This window comes from Lepidochelys kempii, chromosome 24 (genome assembly GCF_965140265.1).
Source record: "Lepidochelys kempii isolate rLepKem1 chromosome 24, rLepKem1.hap2, whole genome shotgun sequence".
In the NCBI taxonomy this organism is placed as follows: Eukaryota; Metazoa; Chordata; order Testudines; family Cheloniidae; genus Lepidochelys; species Lepidochelys kempii.
The window spans coordinates 4,242,388-4,266,125 of NC_133279.1; the positions used below are offsets into that span (position 1 = coordinate 4,242,388).

The 23,738-nt window shown below is 47.2% G+C and overlaps 1 long non-coding RNA gene across 1 annotated transcript in view; it reads right to left on the bottom strand.

Annotated features, from left to right (window-relative positions):
• Positions 1–19,737: 19,737 nt before the first annotated feature.
• Positions 19,738–23,738, bottom strand: part of LOC140902677 (uncharacterized) — a 50,534-nt gene continuing 46,533 nt past the window's right edge. Inside the window, exon 6 of the long non-coding RNA XR_012156103.1 lies at positions 19,738–20,108. This is a non-coding gene — a long non-coding RNA (uncharacterized lncRNA). The remainder of the gene's footprint in view (positions 20,109–23,738) is intronic.

A 23,738-nucleotide genomic window follows, 5' to 3' on the forward strand; every position in this document is an offset into this window, starting at 1 on the left:
AAATGATATTTACCCTCCTGTGCAAGGTGCTTTTGACATCTCTGGCTAAAAATAAAGTACATTAGCACCTGAAGGCTCCAACTGAGATCCTGGCCTCTTTTTGGTAGGCATACAGACACCATGAGAGACCGCCCCAGTCCCAAAGACCTTACAGACTAAATAGACAAGAGAAATGGTATCATCCCCATTTTGTGAATGGGGAAACTGAGGCCCAGAGAAATTAAGTGACTTGCCCAAGGCCATATAGTATGATGGAACAGGAAAAAGAGGGCCAGGTTTCAGGAAGGGCTTTATTTAATGTGATACCAGGGGTTCTGGTACCCAATAGAGGCCAAGCTGCTATTTGTAGAAATGTAGCACCTCAGCATGTATTCCATTTCAAGATCTTGTCTAGAGATAGTTGGGAATTTTTCAGTTAAGTGTGGAAAAAAGTGCCCATTTGTCAGAACTGAAACTTTGGGCGGGAAAGGGTCGGTTACGCAGAGTTTTCCTGGTTAGAAAAAAAAACTGGAAAAATAGTTTCTATATTGTCAAAAGGAGACTTGACATTTTCTAAGCAAAAAAAAGTTCCACTTTTGTGGTTCACAGCGACACTTCACTTTGATATTTAAATTAATTCACAGTAAAAAAAAAAAAAAGTTTTTAAATGAAGGTGGAAATCAAAGCAGAAATGGGTTGAAATTCTTGCAATGAAACCTTTCAAGGGGCCTGAATGGATTGCCACTCCCCCTTAAGATTTCCATTTTGTGAACATTTTCAAGATTTCCACCACAAGTTGGGACAGGAAACGGTTTCAAAAATCTCCAAAGTTTTCGTCCCACCCAGCTCTAAGCTCTTCTCTCTACACCTAGACCTGCTGCCTTGTGGATGAAACGGTTCACACCCGGCCTTTAGCGGAGGCGGAAAATTGAATCCAGAGCTCCTTGGTTCTAGTTCGGTGCAGGACAGACAAGCCTCTCTCTTCCTTCTAGAACAGGAGGACTTGTGGCACCTTAGAGACTAACAAATTTATTTGAGCATGAGCTTTCGTGAGCTACAGCCTCAATGAAGTGAGCTGTAGCTCACGAAAGCTTATGCTCAAATAAATTTGTTAGTCTCTAAGGTGCCACAAGTCCTCCTTTCCTTTCTGCGGATACAGACTAACAGGGCTGCTACTCTGAAACCTGTCTCTTGCTTCTGTCAGTGACGAATTTAGAACTTGGTCTCAACTGGATCCCTCCCCCTCCCTGGAAGATCAAAACCCACCTTTCTAGCTGGAAGGAAAAACTATTTCTCAGGGGAAAGTCTATGAAAACATTGGAATGTTTATTATTTCATTTCAATTAACGGGTGAAAGAAAAAAAATCCCTCTTAGCTAATACCACTCCAGACGGAGAAAAAAAATCTACACTTATCTCTGGGCAGGGGGAGAAATATTGCTGACCATTTCTTGATGGCTGGGAACTCCATCAACAAAGGCCAGTTTCTCAGCTCAAGTATGACCCCTTCATTCACCAGCCACCCTCTTGCCCCCTCATTCAGGAAAGTTTTAAGATCCGTCTTTGCCAGGATAATCTCCTGCTGCACAGAATCATGTGAGGTGAATGTGATTGTGGGAGCAAAGTCCTCCTTTGGCGATGAAGGAGGGAATGAAAAACGAAAGAGGGAGAATGAGAGGGAAGCTTTGTTGTTATTCCAGTTCCCCTTTTCTCCCTCCCACAGCTCTCAACGTGATTTGATTTCAGCTGCTTCCCTGGAAGACAGGGTTGGAGAGGCTGAACTGGGGATGCATTTCAATGCAGAAGACCAGGGGGCAGATTTATCGTTGCCCTAGGGCCCCGGGGGCCAGACAGGCTAGTCCAAAGGGCTGGAGACTGGGGGGGAGGGAGGGAACCTGCCTGGTTATACTGCTGCTGCCGAGCCAGTCCTACAAGCCTTGCACCCCCTGGAGATGTGTCTAGGCAGTCCTCCACCCCAGCAGTTCCTCTGCTGGGTCATAAGCCACAGCAAAACCCTAACTCTGTTGCGGTCAACTGTTTTCCTATCTGGGTCCAGCTCCCATCTGGCCTCACATCCCTCCTCCCCCTTGCATTTTCCCATATGGGATGGGTAGGGTTAATAATAACCATTCATATTGCAAGTAGCTCCTAGGAAGCTCAGTCCTGGCCCAGGACCCCCGCAGTGCTAGGTGCTGTACAAACACAGAACAAAGAGGTCATGACCTGCTGCAGAGGGCAGGAGCCGAGCGTGTGTGAGAGTGCACAATCCCAGGCATGTGTCTGGGAGGGGCCGCGCAAGCTGGTTGGATGGATCAGAACACAGGCAAGTCCGGCCTAGCCCTGTCTGGTCCTACGTGTCACATGGAGACTCACCACCAGCACACCCCGCCCCTGGTCGGGATGCAGCATTGTAGGGTTTCTTCCCACTCAAGCCGCCCCTTTAGTTAGCGGATCTGGTTGGCAGCGGTTTTCTTTTGAGCGACTTCAAGTGCATCCCCTTCGGGGGTGAGAAAAGTCCAGCTGTAACCAGTCAGGCTTGAAGCTGGCCTCTTGAGAGACTCTCTGCCCGGCTCCCCCTGGGGCTGGCTGAAAAGTCCTTCCAAATCGAACAGAGCTCGACATTGGCCTCATCCATTCAGGCTGTGATGCAGTTAATTACAGCACAGGTGGGGTTGGTCGAACACGGTGGGGCTAGCCCCAGGCCTCCTAGCCCTTACAGAGGTGGGCCAACATGTTACACTCCTGCACCGTATCTTCAACTATCCATTGATAATACCCATCCACAGTATCCATGCATCCATGGTATTCCTCCATCCACAGCAGTCATCCATCCGTGCCTTCGTCTAGCCAGTGTCCACCCATCCCGTGTGACAGGGTGGGTGGCCCTTTAAAGGGAAGGGGGGTCTAAAAACCACTTGTTAACTCACCTCCTCAGGCTGGGGAAATGAAAGATGGGTCATGTGTTTTGATCAGGCCTCTGGGATATATAAGGGGAAGGCAGAGGAAAAGCTTCTAAAGGCCTGGAGAAGATTGCAAATGAAGGTCTCATCCAGGAGACCCTGAGATGTCAGGAGAGTAGCAGAGGGGATGATTTGCTGGCCTCTGAGCCAGAGTTTTGGATCCTCTTCCAGGGGGGAGGGAAGGAAGGATGAACTCCAGATAGGAAGCCCTGGGAGTAGCTGCTGGATGAAAAGCCCTAAGAATGGCAGAAGACCTCAGAGTGGGGTATGACCGTCTGGGTTGTGGTGATGGACTTTATTTTGGGACTTAGGAGTGTTTTCAACTGTTTGTTATTAAACCATCCCCACAGCGAGGGTGTTATTAGCCATGAGAAAGTCTTTGTGGAGAAAGTCTTTGTGGATTATTTACAGGAATCTGAGGGAAACTGAGGCAGGGCTGCTATAGAACCACTCTTGGCCACAAGGGGACACTTTAGAAGCAGCAAACCTCTGACACAGTGTCCCAGGGTGCTGGAACAATTTGTATAGTGGGGGTGCTGAGAGCCATTGAACCAAACTGTTAACCCTGTATATAATGGAAAGCGCTTCAAGCCAGTTCCAGCACCTATGACCATGCTTATCTATCCATGGTATCCACCTATCAATCTGTTCATCCATCCATTGTATCTATGTATACCATCTATTTTCAACCACACACCTCATTAGCATATCCAAGTATGTCACAACCACACCCTGTGTGCGTGTGTGTGTAAAAAAACTCCTACTTTGCATTAATTTAACTTGCCTTTCTAGTAATTTGGTTTGACGGAAGGGGAGTTTTCCTGTTATTATTATTCAATCAATAATCCAAACTTTTTTGACAAAAACAAGATCACTAAGTCTGTTGATAACTTTCATAGCTTTTTGACAAAACAGTTTGTGGAGTTTCTCTGGTTCCTCTCCCTCTCCCCCTTATCGCCCATGTTTCCAGTAGAAAGTGTTGAGAGCAAGTGGGGGGTGGAGGTGACCAAAACCAAACTGATTTCTCTAAAATTTTATTTCAGTTCATTGAGAAACTGATCGATTCTATGAAAAATCACCACCATAGCACCTAGGAGCCTGAAGTACGGACCAGGGTGCCATGGCACTAGGTGATGTACAGATACTATGAAATAATAATTAAAAAAATCAAAACCCAACTTTTCAAGTTTCACAGAAAACACTTGCCAGTTTCAACCAGCTACTTACTATTTATTATTATTGGGGGGTGGGGGATTGCGGACCCGGCCTCTGCTGCTCAGTCTGGTCTGGTCTCCACCAATTTCCATAACAAAGGCCCCAATTCTTGTGAACCTGGGTGACCTCTTGCCCTCCCCGGCTCAGGGAGTGAATGGCTTTAGTCTGTAACCCCCCATCATGTCACTTTGATTAGTGCGTGAATAAACTCTCAATCCAGGAGGAGAGGCTTGCCTGCCAGTCTCTGGCCCCTTCCCCAACCCACCCGCCCATCTAGGGGCTAAACTTATTTAAACGTCTGCGTCACATTCACCTCCTCTTTCTCTGAGACAAAAAGCGTATGGATCTCAAGATCTAGGAGCAGTGTTTGCTTCCCTTTCTACCCCCCCCCCAACCCCGGGCTTCCCCCGTGATTTGGCCTAATCTGTTTAATCCACTTTTCTGCCTCTTGTAGGTGAATAACCCACAGCCCTGCCCCCTTGGCTTTGTTATTCGCCCTCCGCTGTTTCATCCCCTCTGGTAGCAGCCCTCATTTGGGTGTTGATGTTCCCAAAGAGCCTGTAGGGTCCCGAGTGACTCTGCTACACCCCCTGATGACAGTGAGATCGCAGGTGCCCCGACCCACATAGGCCCGATCTGCCTTAAGCAGAACAAAAAGGACGGCCCTGTACCTCTAGCCTAACACTGGGAGACCACCGTAGTTGGATAAAGGGCCTGGAAGAGGATCCCTGAGAATCTGCTTCCCCAGCCAATGTGTAAATGGTGTGAGAGCCCTGTTCCAAACCCCAGGTCTAATGGTGAATCCAGGGCACGGCCCGAGTGCACCGTGCTGTGGCTAGTTCCTGCTTTCAGGGCCGATAGGGAGCGTAAGTTAGTGGCCCTGAGGCTGCTCTGGTTTACCCTACAGGGCCCCAGAGCACAAGGAACATAAAGGTGGCTTTGCACTACCCTAGGCTCCCTTCCTGGGAGGGAGAATGGAAGCCCTTCATTGCATTTCAACGCACACACACACACACCCCATACAAGCAAAGCATTTCAAAAGTGGTCACTAATGTGGGGTGACTCCATTTTGGGGTTGCTCTGGTTCGGGTATCTGAGACCTGATCTTATTTCTGAACTCCAGTTTTCAAATCAACCAGGAGCTGTGGGGTGGGTCGGGACTCTAAAAGCCAGGCCTGAGGTATGAAGCTGAGAACCCAGGAGTCCTGGTTAGAGCGGGGCAAACAGTTGTGGGGTGGGCTGGGGTGAGGGGTTGATTCATGGGCAATTCTGAAAGAATTTTTTAAAAAATCATTTCATGTCAAACTGAAAACCAATTCTTTCAAAACGTTTGGAATCCAAATTTAAAAAAGCCCTCTACTGTAGGTCAAACGTTTGACCCAAAATGAAAGGTTTCATTTTGATTAATCAGTGGTTCTCAAACTGTGGGTCAGGACCCCAACATCCTCTGGCAAGGAGTTCCACAGGTTGACTGTGCGTTGTGTGAAAAAATACTTCCGTTTGTTTGTTTTAAACCTGCTGCCTATTTTCCCCTCTACCAAGGTCCAGGAGAATTATTATGTATGTGACAGCAGTTGGAGACCACACTTGAGAGAAGGCCTTCATTATGCTAGGTGCTATATAAAAACATACTAGCTTAGCAGAGGATCTAGGGATACTTAATGGGATGGCCCAGGCATACTTACTCCTGCCTCAGCATGCGGTGGGTGAGGCAGCATGGCCTAGATCACCCTTTGAGGTCCTTTCAAGCCCTACATGTCTATGATAAGACACTTCCTATCCCAAAGAGTTCACTGTGGTATTGGGAACTGAACATTTCCTGGGTTTGCTTGAGAGACAAGAAATCTGCAGAAGCCGCTATTATGCGGAGGCAACTGGAAGTGGTACCTGAATCAAGAGGATCTGCCTCAAGCACCGATGTGATTATCGAGCACCACACTTACAATCTAAATGGGAAGGGGGGGGGGGAAAAAAAAAGAGTGAAAGATCCAGTTTATAAAGAACTTGTCCAAGGTCGCATGGGGTCCACAACAGCACTGGAAATTGAACCCAGCTCTCCCGAGTCCCACACCGCTGGATCTGCTTTAAGCCCCCCGGAATCAGCACCAGTTTAAAAATATTGCCACTTATTTCACTTGCCCTTCTCTTCTTTCCGCATCACAGCAGCGCATACGAAACCTCAGGCAAAAGCCCGCCAGTTAAACAGTCTAGTAGTCGGGGGCAGATCGACAAAGTCTAATCCGGAGATGGCAGTAACTGACATCACTCTGCCAGCTCCCCGTCTTTATGCCAGTGGAGGATCTGGCCCCTGTGTGCTTTTGCTTTCCTTCCCGAGCCAATCCACCAGGAGCCAGGCAGGCAGGCTTCAGCCAATCTTAGCTGTGATGATTCAGGAAGGCTGCAATTTTAGCATCAGCCAGTGCACAGCTGACCCGCAGAACCTGTTTGCTGCATTTCCGTGCAAGGAGGAGACTTGCAGAGATTGGCGGCAGAGGGCATCTGATCACTTTCAAATTAAAGAAAAACAGCAACGGCAGAATGTGCTTTCCAACCCGCCTTGCTTCGCTTTTTGTGCGTGCACACCATCTCCAGATACATTAACGGCCCACCCATGTGTTTCCATGACAACCGCAGTCAGGGCTGCTCACATGAAGGATGGCATCAAGGCTGTATCCATGTGCCAGGTTGTAGAGGGTGGGGGAGCTAAGGGTGGGCTGGATTTTGTGAGATTGGAGGCATGAGGCTTCAGCAGATGTTGGCTTCAAGGACCCAGGATGTGTTTGTGGCACTCAGGCAAGGCAGATTTTAAGGAGGGGTTGGCCCACAAAGGACCAAAGATCCCATCCCCGGCCCCACATCATCAGTAATAAAAAATACACTCAAAACGCTTCAAAGGAAGTCACTATCACCCCCATTTTTAGGGCTGGCTAGAAAACAAATTCTGTTTCGTGGGGGGAAAAACACTGAGGTTTCGACATTTGTTTTTGTGCCTAGGCAGAATGAAAACGCGATTCTGAATATTTTTGTGAAAAACAGAGCGAGAACCCAGAACAGCCAAGAGCCCAGCAGCTCGGGTACTCCGCTGGGAACTGCAAGATGCAGAGCAAGACAGATCCTGTTCCAAAAATCAGACAGAGCTATGACTTGAACTGGAATGTCCCACGTCTCCGGTACTGCCCAAACCACCACTCTGCTGGCAGGACACGCACGCTGGCTGAACGGATCCATTCCTGCAAACAGGTTTGGGTTTTTGACAAACTGGCATTTTCTGACCAAAACAAATTTTCTTGTCAAAAAATTCCTGACCGGCTCTAAACCTATCTTATACATGAGGAAACAGAGGCACAGAGTGGGGAAACTGACTTGCCCAAGGTCACCAGCAGAACTGCAAAGAAAATTCCAGTATCCCAGCCCAGGACCCTATACACTAGGCCCCAGGCTATGGCAAGGAACTCATGAGCAAGGACATACACACACACCCCTCAAATAGGACACACACGCGCCCCTCAAATACTCATAAGTTTTGAGCAAGTTATTCAAAATCTTAAATCCTGATCCTGACACGGGATTTGCAGAATCACCTTAAAAAAACAAATCATGATGTTTTGGGACCCGACTCATGATTGGCTTTTTATACAAAATCATAAAAGTTCTTTTCTTTTGCCTTCTGAAACTCTACAGATGCACTGGGCAGGGAGCGTGGGTTACACTTTCAAGCTTTTCTGTGCAGCCACTGGGACTAGACACTCTCTTGTTTTAAAAATGAAGACTGAGATTTGTCATGTCAGCACCTGACTCCAGGACCTGGGGCTTTAAGACACAATGTTATGGGTGTTGATGGAATCATGAGAGCTCACAACACTGATTTTGCAACTAGCCCAATGCAACATCCTGGCATTTAACCACTAGCTGCTTTTCGGGGGAAGCTCAGGCACTTGATTTCACATATAGGATCTGATTTACATTTGCACTAAAGTCCTTTACATCACTCTGTCAGACTAAAGGGGCCTTAAAAGGTAAGTCTACACTGCACAGCGAGCCCAGGCTCGGACTCAGGTTTAAGCTCATGCCCAGCTTCCGTCCACACACAAATCAGTTTGACTTGGACCCAAGCACTGTCCTTTTGCAGCGTGGATGCAGGTTGAGCCACTGATCCAAGTCACAAGGTCTGCATTGTGCAATATAGACGCGTTAGCAGGGCTGTGAAACCTGGGTAGAGCAATTCTAAGCCCAGGTTTACAATGAAGCGTGGACCCTCAAGCGTGGGCTTGGAAACGTCAACTCCACAAACCCGGGTCCCACAGACTCAGGCTTACAATGTGGTGTAGACATACCCAAAGCGAGAGCAAGGATCTGGCCTGTGATCAGTTTTCGTTTGTTTGTTTTTTAAATTAAAGAGTTTATAAAGATGAACTAAACGTTTGTTTCATTCATAGCTATCGATCCCCATACACGCCCACTGATCGCAGTACATGCCCTACTATATCTATCCATCGCTCTGTCTAGCTCACCAGAAAACCTCTCTCAGCACCTAACAAGGCTGCCGTGAGGCCTTTTAATCTTCAACATAAAACTCAAAGGCCAGGGAGCGGGTTAGAATTATGGTACATTAGGAGCTGTGCTGGGGGCTCGACATGGGAAGTTAATGACCTTTTGTCTCTCCTGTCTACAGACAGGCCTCATTTGCATGTATGCGGTTGGAATAATCGAGCTCCTATTTAGAGGACGTGGCTGGACCTGCAGCTAGCCCACCTCCTGCTGTGCACTGCATTATAGCAGTGAGGCCATTCCTGCTGTCCTTTAAAACCGCATGGGCTAGCCCCTGAAGGTAAGAAGGGAGTCGCTACCGGAGAGAGAGCTCCCTGAGCGCTAGCGTGCTTTTCAAATCACGATGCATGAGCGCAAAGCGTTGCCTGCCCAGAGGCTGCACGCCTTGCGGTGGCTTCCCATGGAAGGCCCATTGCCCTGCACCTTGGGCCTGAATCCAATTTACATTAAAGCACCTTCACACCCTTCAGCAACGCTCAGGGTGGCTCAGATCCCCAGCTATTGTAAATTTACAATTCAGGGAAGCGTTCTCGGTACACATTGCCAGAGGACTTCACGCTGAGAAGTCGAGAGATTTGCTTGAGGTCCCACCAGAAATGCAGAGGCAGAGATGGTGGGGGGGGGGGGGGCTTGAGCACTGGTGCATCTTGGCACAGAATAGTCTAGGTTCCTGAGGGCTGTAGTAACATGGTCTCCTTCAGTTTTTGGGTTTGGTGTGCTGGTGGCCTGTGAGATACAGGAAGCCAGATTAGCTGGTTCCTTTTGGCCTTAAACTCTCTGACTCTAATTTCAAACTCTTCCAAAAGTATTGATGGCCCTAATTCTCATTTACACAACCTGGAGGGGCTTTAAAGTGGGCACAAATTACCGCTGTATTTGGGTCTGGGCCACATGCACAGCTCGGAGCAGGGCAACCCTTTCGGTTAGGAGGGTGATTTTTAACAGCTGCAGTTATGTTGGTACAACCTCTAGTGTGGATGTAGCGAGACCGATATTGAAGGTGCCTAATCATAGAAGATTAGGGTTGGAAGAGACCTCAGGAGGTCATCTAGTCCAATCCCTTGCTCAAAGCAGACCAACCCTAATTAAATCATCCCAGCCAGGGTTTTGTCAAGCCTGACCTTAAAAACTTCTAAGGACAGAGATTCCACCACCACCTTCCAAGGTAACCCATTGCAGTGTTCACTACCCTCCTAGTGAAATAGTGTTTCCTAATATCCAACCTAGACCTCCTCCACTGCAACTTGAGACCGTCTGTCATCTGCCACCACTGAGTACAGCTGAGCTCCATCCTCTTTGGAACCCCGCTTCAGGTAGCTGAAGACTGCTATCAAACCCCCGCTCCCAGGTTAGTTGATTCTCCTTCCCATACAGGAATAGCTATACTGGTATGAAACACCTTTCTAAGGCTATAACTGTATCCACACGAGGGAGGCGGTAACGTTTTAATGATACCAGTGTAGATAGGGCAGTACAGTGTGGGTGTTGTTAGTTACACCTAGCTAGGCTGCCAGCGTGGTGGCAGGCCAAGATACTCCCCAGTAGGAGTTAGGCATGTAAATACGTTTGAGGATCTGAGCCCTCTGGTCAATGAGAATCAGCTCGATACATCCCTACAGATCTGCCTGAGCACGAGCAACTCCTGACCAAGTTTCTTCCGAGGGCAAGAAAAAGATGCAGACCTGATTCTCATTCGCACCGAGGCCTCATTGCTGCAGGCTGGTGTCCCTTTCCACTGCCAGTGAGAATCAGTGAGAATTTACACTGGGAGAGAAAACACTTAACAATAACTCCTCTTTTTTATGATCCCTGTGTTCGGCTCTGGGAAGGTGGCTTTGCAGTGAACGAAGGCCTCGGACAAGCAGAGCTGTCAGTCCAGCTGGGATCTCTCAAAAGATTGATTGTTTAAGGACAAAAAAAAAAAAAAAACCCCACAAACAAAAGAGAAAAGGAACTTATGGACGTAGGCTAAGGGGCGGGGTAACGGGGGGTGGAGGGGGGTGGGGTCAGACGAACCAAGTTAAAATTCCGACAGAACGTGCAGTTGAACTATAGAGTCTAGACAACCATTCATAGACCAGGCCCCAATTGTTTCATAGCCACTATTGTCTTAATTAACCATTTTAGCTGAAATGGGAGCAGACAAATCTTTTCTTCTCCATTCTTCTCCCTCTTCTGCTGCACACTCATGCAGACAAACACGCAGCCAAGTCAAGTGCTTTGATTTAAAACATACACACACCCCTCTTTCTTGGGCCATCTTTGCTAGGTTCCTTGAGAAACAAAATGACTCTTGCAAGAGAAGCAGTGGAGAGTGGCTAGTTCGAGGTAGGGAAAGAAATGCAAATTTCCCTAATGATGTGAACAGGAACAAACAGGTTGATTCTTTTAATCTCCTAATGGGCTTAATAAAGCATTATTGCAATGCAAATTTTATTTGAATGCTTATACATATTTTATTTGATGTGCCGGTAATTTTAGTTGGCTGAACAATTGACTGCTTTGTTTTATTGGAGGGTTTTTTCTTGGTCCTGTGTTACTATTTGAAAACTCTGGGAATCTTTTGCAAACCATGATTTTATTTTGGGGGTGGGAGGGTCTAAATAATAATCTGAGGGCTAAATTCTACTCTTACTGACGCCAGTGTAAATCCAGAGTAAAGGCAAGGCCCTGGATACTCCATTGCCCTGCTGCTTGGCCTGAATTCTTGTTTACACCATGGCCCCTTGACACCACTCCCTTAGATAAGATGCAGTTTACACATCTACTCCTTTTAAGGCCCCAATGCACTCATGGGACCTTAGTGTAAATGGGAATCAGGCCCGTAGCATTGTAGTTTACCCCAGTGCAAAGTGGGTGGGCTTGATTCACATTGAGGCCCATTTACACAGCTCTGGTGGCACCAAGGGGACTAAAATGGGGGGAGGAAAGAGAGGAAAGGGACCTTCACACGAAGGAGAGCCCCTGCCCTACAATTCTGATTTGCTTGGCTTTTGCACTCCATTTGCCCCTATGCAATCGCTGCCCTGTCACAGCCCTGGGCAGATGTTTACACCAGTGCAAAGCAGGAGCAGAACTAGATTAGAATTGGCAACGATCAGTGCGTGCTTTGCAATAGCGTCGATGCCTGCACAAGATGCAGAGGAACGGAGGATCGAGCCCCCGCTGTCCCTGCACAGAGCAGCAAGGATTGGAGGTGCAACTGGAAGGACAGTGTGAGAAAGTCAGACCATCCCGTGGGGTTCCAGTCCTGTCACAGCCCTCTGCAAGCCTGATCCAAAGCCCAAAGAAGTCAGAGGCAGGGCTCCTCATCACACCCTCTGTTTCTAACAATACCATGGACAGCGCCTCTTCCAGCATCTCTGAAGGCTGCACAAGAATATGGGCGCACCTCAGAGGCAGAGGAAGAAAGGAAGGATGGCCCAATGCTCAGGGCACCAGCCTCTTACTCAGGAGTCCCCTCAGTCTGTCCTGTAGCTGTAAATTATGCCAACTTCATAGACTTCAATGTCGGAAGGGACCATCATGATCATCTAATTCAACCTGCCCATCGTAGGCTACAGAATCTCACCCACCCTCTCCTGTAATAGACCCCCTAACCTCTTAGCACTGACAGGGCAAATGTAAACAAAGGGACTGGCAGAGTGGGTCAGACCCATGTCCATCTAGTCCAGCATCCTCTCTGGCAGCGGTCAGCAGCGCATGCTGCATAAGAACATAACATAAGAACGGCCAGACTGGGTCAGACCAAAGGTCCATCCAGCCCAGTGTCCTGTCTACTGACAGTGGCCAATGCCAGATGCCCCAGAGGGAATGAACTTAACAAGTAATGATCTAGTGATCTCTCTCCTGCCATCCATCTCCACCCTCTGACAAACAGAGGCTAGGGACACCGTTTGTTACCCATGCAGAGGAAGGTGCAAGAACCCCCACAGTAACGGGCATGGGATAATCTGTATCTCTAATAGTTGGAGAGTTTCTCCAACCCTGAAGCAAGATTTTTGATTTTCCCTTCCAAAATTCATAATGGAACACAGTCAGCCACCCCTCCCCAAAATCTGAGCTTTGCCCCACGCTCCGCCCCACACCACCTCCCTCCAGGATCCGCTCCGGCCTAGCCAGTTCAGTGGCAGTAATTAGCCAAGTGCGTTGATAATGCAGCAGGCAGCCACTGAGTGGCCCTAATGGATAAACAAGTCTCTTTGGACTCCTTGGAAGCCTGCAACCCTCATTAACATACCAATGAGGAGACATACAAGCGAAGGGCCTGAGATAAATGGGTGGGAGGAAGCTTAGATAAATTTTTGGTAGGGAGTAAGGGAAGAGGGGGTTGCATGAACTCTCCCCAAGAGACTGAATAGCCTCCTGGAGGTTAACTCCTTCCTTCCCTTCAGGAGACCCCCTCCCCTCAGCCTCTGTGCTAAACTGGGAGAAGACCACCTCGTTGAAGGGTGAGCAGCTCTTAAATCTCAAATACCCATCACTGTAATCCTCCAGGAGCAGGTTTTTCCCAGAACTTAGTATCTAAAACAGGGCTGGATTTTCCAAAGAGACCCGCTGCCACTGGCTGGCTCTGTGACTTAATGGGAGCGATGCTAATTTACACCAGCCAGGGAAGCCAGCCCTCTGTGCTTGCAGAACCCCTTCTACCTAAGGATCTCGAAGCAATGTAGGAATTAACTCAGCCACGCAGGGCGGTACCATGGGTAGCACCAGCCACGTTTTACAGATGGATAATCGAGGTGCAAGTCCTACCTTGCTCAAACTTGCATGAACCTCTGCTAGGACTCCAGCCTCCCTCCCTTTGCCCACTCTTCCCCCCCCCCTCCCCAAAGCACTCAGAGCTGAGCCCCCAAGGCACTCAGATCTCGGACTCAGATCGAAGCTGGCTCTGCCACCCACTCTGTGTCACCTGGGGCACTTACATTTACTTAAATCTCTCTGGACCTCAGCTTCTCCATCTGCCACTCAGAGATAGCAGGAGTCCTTTCATCCGTGTTCTCGATTGAGATTGCGAGCGGTTAAGAGCAGGAGGAATTATCTCTCTGTGGATGTACAGTACCTAGTCTCCAAATACTACTGCAATAGTAATGATAAATAATAACGTACAAGCCTTGACATCCCGGATCATGACCTCTGGGACCGGTTTCAAATGCATTCGAGCACCCAGCAGCTCCCACTCGGGCTTGATTACGCCAATACCCAGATGCATGCAGGAGGGATGTATTCATCCCAGCTGGGGTATTTCCCAATCTCTGCAAACCTCCATCATTCATTCAACCCTCAGTCTTTCTTCTGAGGCTGGCACTACGATTTTCAAGAGCAACTAGTTGCCAAACAGAAAAATTAAGAGAGAAATCATTTCAGGCTGACCCCAAATGAACTTTTCCCATTTTTTTTCCAGCAAACTGAAGTTAAAAAAAAAAATAAAATGCACGTCATGGGGGACAAAATGTTTCGTTCGACCCAAAACAAAAAACTTGTTTTGTTTGAGGGTTTTTTCTTTAAAAAAAAATTGTGTAAAGAACACAAAATGAAAAGTCATTTTGAATGGAAAAGGGGAAACATTTTGTTTCAAAAATATTTTGAAATGTTTTTTGGGGGGGAATGGCACAAAATTTTCTAAACGTTTTGATCAAACAAAATCTGCATTTTTCTGAGAGGGGGAAAAAAGTCTCACCCATAAAGTGTCACTCAGGTCTTCTGGTGACCCAGCGGTTAAAGGCCCCATAACCCATTACTAATTCACTCCCCCATGCCTCAACTGCCTTAGGGGAAACACTTTCGTAGCCAGCAGAGCTCAGAATGGTCTCCGTCATTTTGTGCCAAGGTGCAAACCTGATTGCAGGAGAAAGAAATTAGTGACAATTATAATCACCGTGGCGGGCTGCGGTTCACTAATAGAAAAATGTCAGTTTGGCATGATAAATGCCACGAGACGAGCTCAACAAAATAAAGAGAGCGTGTGTATGCTTCTGTGAGAGCAACTCTGTTGGTTCCCACTGGCAACTAGGTTTTGGAATGGAGCCAACACTTCTACTGGTTCTGCTGAATCCCAGGGCTGTTGGTCCCTCCCCAGTAGGAGCCAAAGGAGACCAGTTGAAAGATTTGAAAGGAGGACGTTAGAAATTCCACTAAGGTGATCTAAGCTTGGCATTGCAGCTGCAGTTTAAAGTAATGGCCATGTGGTCTAGTTCAGGGTTTCCCAACCTCTTTGCTACCAGGGACTGGCTTGCTGCCTTCCTAAATAGCATCAGGGAGATCTCACAGACCGGGCATGGGGAAACGCTGGCTTGTAGATAGGGGTGCTGCATTTTCCCCTCCAAATAGTGGGGTTCTGAAGGTGGAAAATTTCCAGGTGGCAGCGAGGGTCTGGAGCAGAGCAATGAGTTGATGGGTCTGGATCTCTCCAACAGAGGCCAGCTGGGGGAATCTGCAGCCGTGCCCATGGCTGCTGATAGCACAAGCGGTTTTCAGAGGTCACCAGGATGGGAGGGTGTGGATGATGGTTGGGGCCTTGTCCCTGCCCCCTTATCACCCCCAGGGCATCTCTGTCCCACATTGTGTTGGCGGAATGGTGGATGCCCACATCTGCCCCAGTTCCAGGCCCGAGCACTGAGCTGGCAGATGGCATGGCAGACAATCTGTCTCATCCCAAACAATCACCCCTTGCCCACCACGGGAACGATTAACGTGGAGAATTTAAAACACTGCTGCTCAGTGCATTGTGTCCATTCACTGCTCTCTGAATCACCAGAGAAAGAGCCCTGCACCCTGCCAAGGGGAGAGAGGGCACTGTAGCGTGGTACCCCACATGAGGTAGCAAAGCCCTTTGTCAGGATGGCATCTTCCACCCAACTCCACCTTTCACGCCAGCCCAGCAGACATGCCCCCCTGCATCGCTGAAATGGACAGATCTCAGACAAAAAAGGATTTCTTCCCCCCCCCCCTTTGATTCTTCTTTGTCACTCTGATCATAAAACTGAGCCAGATCCTCAACTGGGGTAAATCAGGGGAGCTCCATCACCACCAAAGGAGCTATACCTATTTACACCAGCTGAGCATCTGGCCCATCAACTCCAGTGGAGCTGGGCCCATTCACACCAGCTAGGGGTCTGGCTCTCTGTACTTACAGACTCTGTCAAAGGAGCTCAACCCATTATATGAACTAATTTTGCATCACAACATCCCTAGCAGAGCGGTACCAGGCATTGCATTAGCTACATTTTACAGATGGGTAACTGAGGTGCATGTTCTAACCTTGATAAACTTGCATCAACCTGTACTAGGACTCCACCCCCCCGCCAGAGAGGAAGGGTAGCCTTGTAGGTAGGGAATTGGTGTTGGACTCAAGAGATCTGCACTCAGTTCCTGGCTCTGCTACTAACTCCCGGCATCACCTGGGGCAGTTCACTTAAAATCTCTCTGGGCCTTAATTTCCCAATCTGAGCTAGGACACCTTCTCTCATCTATGTTGTCCGTTTAGATTGTAAACTCTAGAGGGTAGGAATTGTCTCTTTCCATGAGGATGTGCACTACCTTGCACAATGGGGACTTGATCTCACTTGAGGTCCCCAAATAGTACAGCAATAGTAACGATAAATAATCACTTTCAAGCCTTGACATCCAGGATCACAACCTCCTGGACCTGATTCTCCAGTGCCCTGCATCTCCTGCAGTCATTTCCACAAGTGTGAAGCGGCCATAGAATGAAACCAGGCCAGAATGTTAGCTTTTTGCACTCGTGAATGACTGGGCAAAGAGCAGGGTAAAGCAGAATCAGGCACCTGGACTTCAGTCGTTGATTTCCCTAAGGTAAAGTCATACTCTGAATGGGAAACCCCCATCCAAGATCAGAAATCAGCTCTCACAATGCAGAGTCTGTGCTCACTTGCATTGGTAGGAATACGCAGACGAATGCTAACACAGAACCAGAATGAGAGATGGATCCCAGCCCCTAATCCAGACAAACATAAGAGGCACTGGTTTTCAGCTTCTGTGCTGTTTTAAGGTACAATGATCTGTAATTTTAGAAATGAAGGTTTGAGCGGTGATTTAGTCATCGTGTAGAGGTACCTGTACAGGGAATAGATTTCTGGTAGTAGAAAACTCTTTAATTGAGCAGACAAAGTCATAAAGAGATCCCAATAGCTGGAATCTGAAGCTAGATAAATGCAGGCTAGAAATAAGGGGCAACATCTTAAAAGCCATGCTAAGTAATGCTTGGAAAACTTCCCAAAGTATGTGGTACATTCTCCATCATTTGAAGTGTTTAAATTAAAGATTGGACATCTTTCTGTAGTCAGGTCTTCTAGCTCCACCACAAGATAGGGGCTTAATGCAGGGACAGTTGGATGAAATTCTCTGGCCTGTGCTGTTCAGACTGGATGATCACAATGGTTCCTTCTAGCTTTAAAGATCTAGAAACTCACTCGTGGATATGCTTCAGAGTAGCAGCCGTGTTAGTCTGTATGCTAATTCTGCTGCTGAATTACAATTTGTTGTGCTTATTATTTAAACAGAGATGGACCTGACCCACAACAAGAAGTCTGGCTGTAGCAGACTACAACAGCCAGACTATCCACTAGAGTAGCAAGATACAAACTGGAGAGTTTAGAAAAATATCATACCAAGCCTGAGTTAAAAAACAAACACACCAACCAAGGAATATCTTCCAGCACAGCACTCCAACAACTCCAGCATCCCCTTCCTCCAGCAACTCTGGCTGCCAGCCCTAGGCTAGGGCATTTTATAAAGGGATTCCCTACCCAGAACTCTTTGCTGGGAAGTCCCGCCTTTGTCTCTCTCGGTGATTGACTGCCCATCAAGCCAATCAGCTCGCTTTTCCGCACTGCTGGTTCTACATAAGCATCACTCTGAGCCCCTCCAGGCAGCTGAGTTTTGGATCTAGAGCAAACTTTGCAGTATGTGCTGTTCTCTATTGCTGGCCCACACCGGTACCCACAAGCCAAGGCACATTCAAACTTTCATCTGAATCCCTCTCCCAACTCTAAGTCTCAGCACCATATCCCTTGTTTTAGAGCTTGTGTTTGTTTCCAGTCACTACAAGCATGGGTGTTAAGGGAAGAATGTTGCCATATTGGATATATAGGCAAGGCCCTGCATATGGAGCTGCCTGAAATCCATCAGCTTCTGTTCATATGGCAACTTCATGTGTCTTTGCAGCCACTACCCTTTGAATTCTGCATGGTTACTCACCATAACCGGTGTTGTGTCTGTCTAGATAGCTCAAGCACTTATCCCCATCACATCTGAGCACCACATGAGCTGGAGTGTATTTATCCGTGTGAGGTAGGGCAGTACCACAGTCCCCATGGGCCAGATGGAAAACTGAGGTTCAGTGACTTGGCCAAGATCACACACTCTGTATCAGAGCCAGGAGTTGAACTTAGCTCTCCAAAGTCTTAGGCTAGTACCCGACCCCCTGCACCAGCCTGCTGCTCCTAGGGCTACCAGCTGCTCCCTAGGTAAACTATAAATCCCCCAGCCTCCCTCCCAACTTCCCCAGGGTTCATCTGAAACTTGGTCCAGTCTTGCCCTGAAAGTTCACAAATCTTAGCCAACAGGTGGGAATGAGTCTAAGCCACAATCCTGAATCCAGACCCCAGATCTGGAGCTGAACTCCATGCACCTAAATGTTAATTTACACTGAGGCCCCTTTAGACCACTCAGGCAGCATAAAAGGGTCTTACACCCCAGTCCTGTTTGTCTTATCCCAGTCTCGTAAGACCCAAATCCACAAAGGCATTCAGGCTTATAACTTCCATTGAAATCACTGTTGTTGGCAGTATAGTTTTAGCCATGCCGGTCCCAGGATATTAGAAAGACAAGGTGGGGGAGGTAATATATTTTATTGGACCAGCTTCTGTCAGGGAAAGAGACAAGCTTTCGAGCATACACACATAGGTCCCTTCCTTATTTAAGCAGCTGTACATCACTGTAGGATGCTGTTATACCAGGCTGCCTGACAGGTTCCACCCCTTAGCTGGATGAGGCAATTTCAGCAGTGGGCAAAGTGATTCCTATATAGACACACACTTTGGGATCCTTTGGAACGACAGGTGTTGTACTCATCAAGATCCACAGAACTTTGTTGAGCACCATGGGATAATAGCAGAATAAAGCCCCCCCCCCCCCTCGTGTTCATTCTCAAACCAACCTGCATGTCAGGATTCAAGCTACCATGAAGCATTATGCAACCAGCGCTATTGCTGGTACCATCGGACTTCAGGGGAGCCAGGGGGTTCTGAACACAGGACCTCCAGGGGATCAGGGAGGATTCCTCGTTCCAAATAAAACGTGTCACAGATACGTCCAGGAGCCCTGTTGCTAAGATGATAGTATATTGCGGTAGCATGGCCCAGTGGTTAGGGCCCTAGACATGGGCTCTCTCCTGTGCTTGGCGACTGACCTGAGATGCAACCTTGGGGGAAGTCACTGTGTGCCTCTGTTTTCCCCTTTGCCTGTCACTCTGCTTTAGAATGAGCACTCTTGGGGGCAGGGACTGAGAGGAAGGACGGGGCAGTAGTTAGGGAATTAGCCTTGGACTTGGGAGGTCAGCATTCGAGGCCCAGCCCTGCTGCAGGTCTCTTGTGTGACTTTTTGGCAATGGTTCAGCTCTTTAAAGGTATTTAGGTGCCTAACTCCCATTGGTTGATTTCAGTGGGTCAGGCACCTAAATCCCTTTGACAATCTGGGCCTTAGCTTCTCCGTGCCTCTATTTTTCCACCTGTACAATGAGGCTGACAGAACTGCCCTACCTCCCAGGGAGTTGTAAGGATAAATATGCTAAGGGGACCCAAGTGCTATGGAGGCCATAGAAGTAACTAAGACAGGTAGCCTGTCACTTGTTATGGGGAGGCCCACACCTCAGTGGAGGCCTCTAAGAACCAGCTTAATGCAAAACTAATATTTCGTCTGCCTGATCGGATCAGGTTAGTTTCATTTGATCTTTGGAAAACTCCTCTAATCACCTTGTAATTGCCACATCGTTTTAAATGAAGACGCCACAAACATTTTCAGCAATCCACGTTTTATTTTTGGCAATTTTTTTAAGTAGAAGAAAGGCAGTTGTAAAAAAAAAACCACAACCCACATTCTGAACAAGACAGAGGCTGAGAAAACATGAACAGGGTCCCCACGCTTTCCGCTGAAGTGCCTTCATTTCATTATCATTAAATTTGCCTAGTAATTAGATTTCCGTGCATGAATATTTAAAAAAAAAATGTAACAGACAGGCTGTCAAAAAAAGCACGACGGCATCAATTTGATAATTTTTCAGACAGACATTCAGAAGCAATTAACGCAGATTTCCAGGTTTTTAGGAGTTTGCTGCTCTTTATTTCTTTGATGATCAAATTCTTTCTTTCCGGCTTGCATCCTTCACCTGCAAATCAGAAAGAGACAAAAACACTCTAAATATCAACACTTCAATTTTTTTTAAATTGCTTTACCAATAGATTAAAGGGATATCAAGATCATTTTTTCCTTTATCCATCCATGCCGCGGGGCTTGCTTAACATGCTAAAAGCACTGTGGTCTTCCCCTGCCTCACATCCTTGCTAAACCAAGGCAGGCATGAGGTTGGGTCATATATTAGACCTCCCCTCTCCTGCAGGACCAGATTAAATTAAGGTTGCATGAAGCTTCTGTCTTGATCTTCAGGCATTTCTGCTGAAAACAGTGATTTTGATCACTATTTGCATAATTGTACAGTTACGTATTCACTGGCTCTCTAATTATACAATCTGTGTTCGACACCACTCCAGACAGGGAAGAGGCATGCCATGGGCATACTAAACTCTATGTACCTACCTCTGGACTCCAGCCTGGAGTCTAATATCCCCCAAGCCTGGATATTAGGGCACACACCGGAGTGGTTGGTTTGCCCTGTGCCATTCCCACAGTGCTTTTCCATGCTACTGGATGAAACCATCCACTAAATCCCCATTGTGCTGTGGAGTCACATTGTTTGACAATCCCTGCCCTGAAAAGCTAAATAGACAAGGGGTGGGAAAATTATTATCCCTGTTTTACAGCTGGGAAACTGAGGCACAGAAAGAATTAGTGACTTGCCCAAGATCACACAAGGAGTGGCAGGGGGCAGGAATGCAACCCAGATCACAAGAGTCCCAACCCAGTGCTTTAACCATACGATCACCCATCCTATCAGGGTCCAAAGGCCACTGGAGTCATATAAACATGGCCTCAGCTGGCCAAATCATATTGGCCTTCCATACCAGCCTATGCACGGCTGGCTTGAAGGTCCTCTCCACAGTTCATAGGGACAGTGAAAGAACTGTTTAGCCAGCGGGTCCCTCACACAGCCACTGAAGTACCGTGAATTTCACCTGGGCACATAGGACCACTGCAGCTGCAAGGACAGCACTATGGGAACAGACACAGAAAGCTTAGCTCTGGTGAAGTCACTGGGAGCGACTCCAATTGCCACCAGCTGAGGATATGGCATGTGCTCACTTTGCCCACGGTCAGCATCCGGCCACAGAGACCTGGTGCTCTCTCGCTGATCATTCCCACCAGAGCCGGGCTTCGGGTGAAGAATTTATTCCCTGCATTTCACTCTTTTTTCTATCTGCAATTTTCTCGGAAGTTTTCACCCAAGAATTTCCTGCAAATAACTCATGCTTTGGAGAGGTTCATTGTAACAGCTTGATAGTCCAGCTGTTTTGATTGGATGCAGAGGTCACATGTGGTGGTTCCAGTCCAATTGGAAGCAGGTGTCTGCCGCCCAAACAGAAAATTTGCTTTCTATGAATATGAATAAATAATGACTTTTATGAATATTAAGAGTAAATAATATATTGGCTTAAAATTCACTGTTTCCACTTACTATTGTTTTCTAATACAGTAGCACTGGGGCACCATTGTGCTGGGCACCAGGCAGATACATAGTGAGAGACAGTCCTGTCCCAAAGAGCTTACAATCCAAATAGAGCCAGACAAAGAGCGAGAGGGGAAACTGAGGCACAGAGCGGCGGAGTAACTTCCTCAAGACCACACAGCAGGCAAGAGGCAGAAACAGAACCCAGGTCTCCTAGTTGCCGCATTGTCCACGGGCCCATGCTGCTTCACAAACACTCTTCCTAAGAAACTGACTGCACAGGAGGGTCCGAGGAGCTGCGAGTTCAGTTCCCAGCTCCATCTGAGTCACTTTGTGACCTTGGACAAGTTACTGAATGTCTCTGGGCCTCTGTAAAATGGGGGAATAATCCTTTGACTAACTAGTTTGTAAATGCATTGAGCAGAGACCATCTCCGTTTCCTTTGGGCACATACAGCTCTCAGAAGAGCCGGGCAGAAAATCTTCAATGGGCCTTGTTTTCCATTGGACAATGCAGTTCTGTCGCAATCCCAATGCTTGGCAAAACAGCAGCAAATCCATTGAAATTTCATTGAGGTTGGGGAAAAAAAGAAGAGGGGAAATAGTTCAGGCAACACTGAACAGGAAACATTTTGATTTTTCCCTTTCAAAACGACTTTTGGTTTAGCCTTTTAAAAAAATAATAATTTTGTATTATAGTCTAATCATTAGATCCTGCGCAATCTGTTCATGTCAAAATAGAAATGAATCATTTTGATTGACCTGAAGTGATTTTATTTTCCCCCAGAATTTCCATTTTGTGAAGAATTTTGAAATTTTGTAGATTTTGTTCCTAATCGGAATCTCAAAAGCTTCCATGAAAAGCAATTTCCATTCTCTGCACAATGGGGACCTGATTTTTGGTTGCTTCTGTAGCACCAATGATAAATAACTGTTATCAGAACCTACATTTAAAGCCTTATCTACTTGATGATTTAGTTGGTGTTGATCCTGCTTTGAGCAGGGGGTTGGACTAGATGACCTCCTGAGGTCTCTTCCAACCCTAATCTTCTATGATTCTATGACAAGAGCCCTGTAAACAAATTCTTCCCACATCAGTCCTTTTGTTGTGTCTTATGGCTTACGCAATTGACGGCCACATGTTTTACAGACAAGAGTTCAAATTCTGATCTCTGCTACTCTGGGGCAAATACGGATTAAATTCACTGACATTAACAGGGGTATGCTAGATTTACACTGACAGGAAAATTTAGCCTGTGGGGCCCACACTAGCACGTAGGACAGTGCAGAGCTGTGGACAGGTCATATAGCACATGCATTAGAAATGATCGTACAGAGGGCGTACAGTTGGGAGAATGCAAGCATTTTGACCTGGGCAATGCGGATTTTTTATTATTATTATTTTGGGGTCTTTTTTAAAAAGTTACACAAAGCAAAATAGAAAATCCTAGACTTCAGCCCAGGTCATGCCTCCCTGAAATCTCCTTTGCGAGGGCTTTAGCAGAAGGAGCAGGGGGTGGAAGCAGCTGGTACGAGTTAGTTGAGTACCCAAATCAAAAGCATGTGAGCAGATTAAAAAAAATATATATCAATCCTCCATCTGATGCAGAGGAAATCCCACTAATTATAAAGAAGGGGTTTATTTCCTGGAGTCGCTCTGTTTGAAGTCATCGCAACTAGTAATTCTTAATTATTTTACTTTATGGAATATGGAACATCGACCCCCAAGTCCTCTGGTGTAATGCTAGGGCTGGGCTTTGCAGGTGTGGTTGTGATGCATGGCATGTACCTGTTTATTCAAATAAATGGCTTACCTGCTCTCCCATGAAACAGCAGGGCGGTATTTCAGCCTGCTTTAAAAAGGGGGTTGTAACAAAAAGGAATCATTTGCCCGGGCAAGCTTCCCGATGACTGCTTGGTACGTGTGTATTCGCTGGGGGTCCCTCTTTGATTTAGCCACGGTCAGGACTCATTTTTTTTGAAACGGGATCATAGAATATCAGGGTTGGAAGGGACCCCAGAAGGTCATCTAGTCCAACCCCCTGCTCGAAGCAGGACCAATTCCCAGTTAAATCATCCCAGCCAGGGCTTTGTCAAGCCTGACCTTAAAAACCTCTAAGGAAGGAGATTCTACCACCTCCCTAGGTAACGCATTCCAGTGTTTCACCACCCTCTT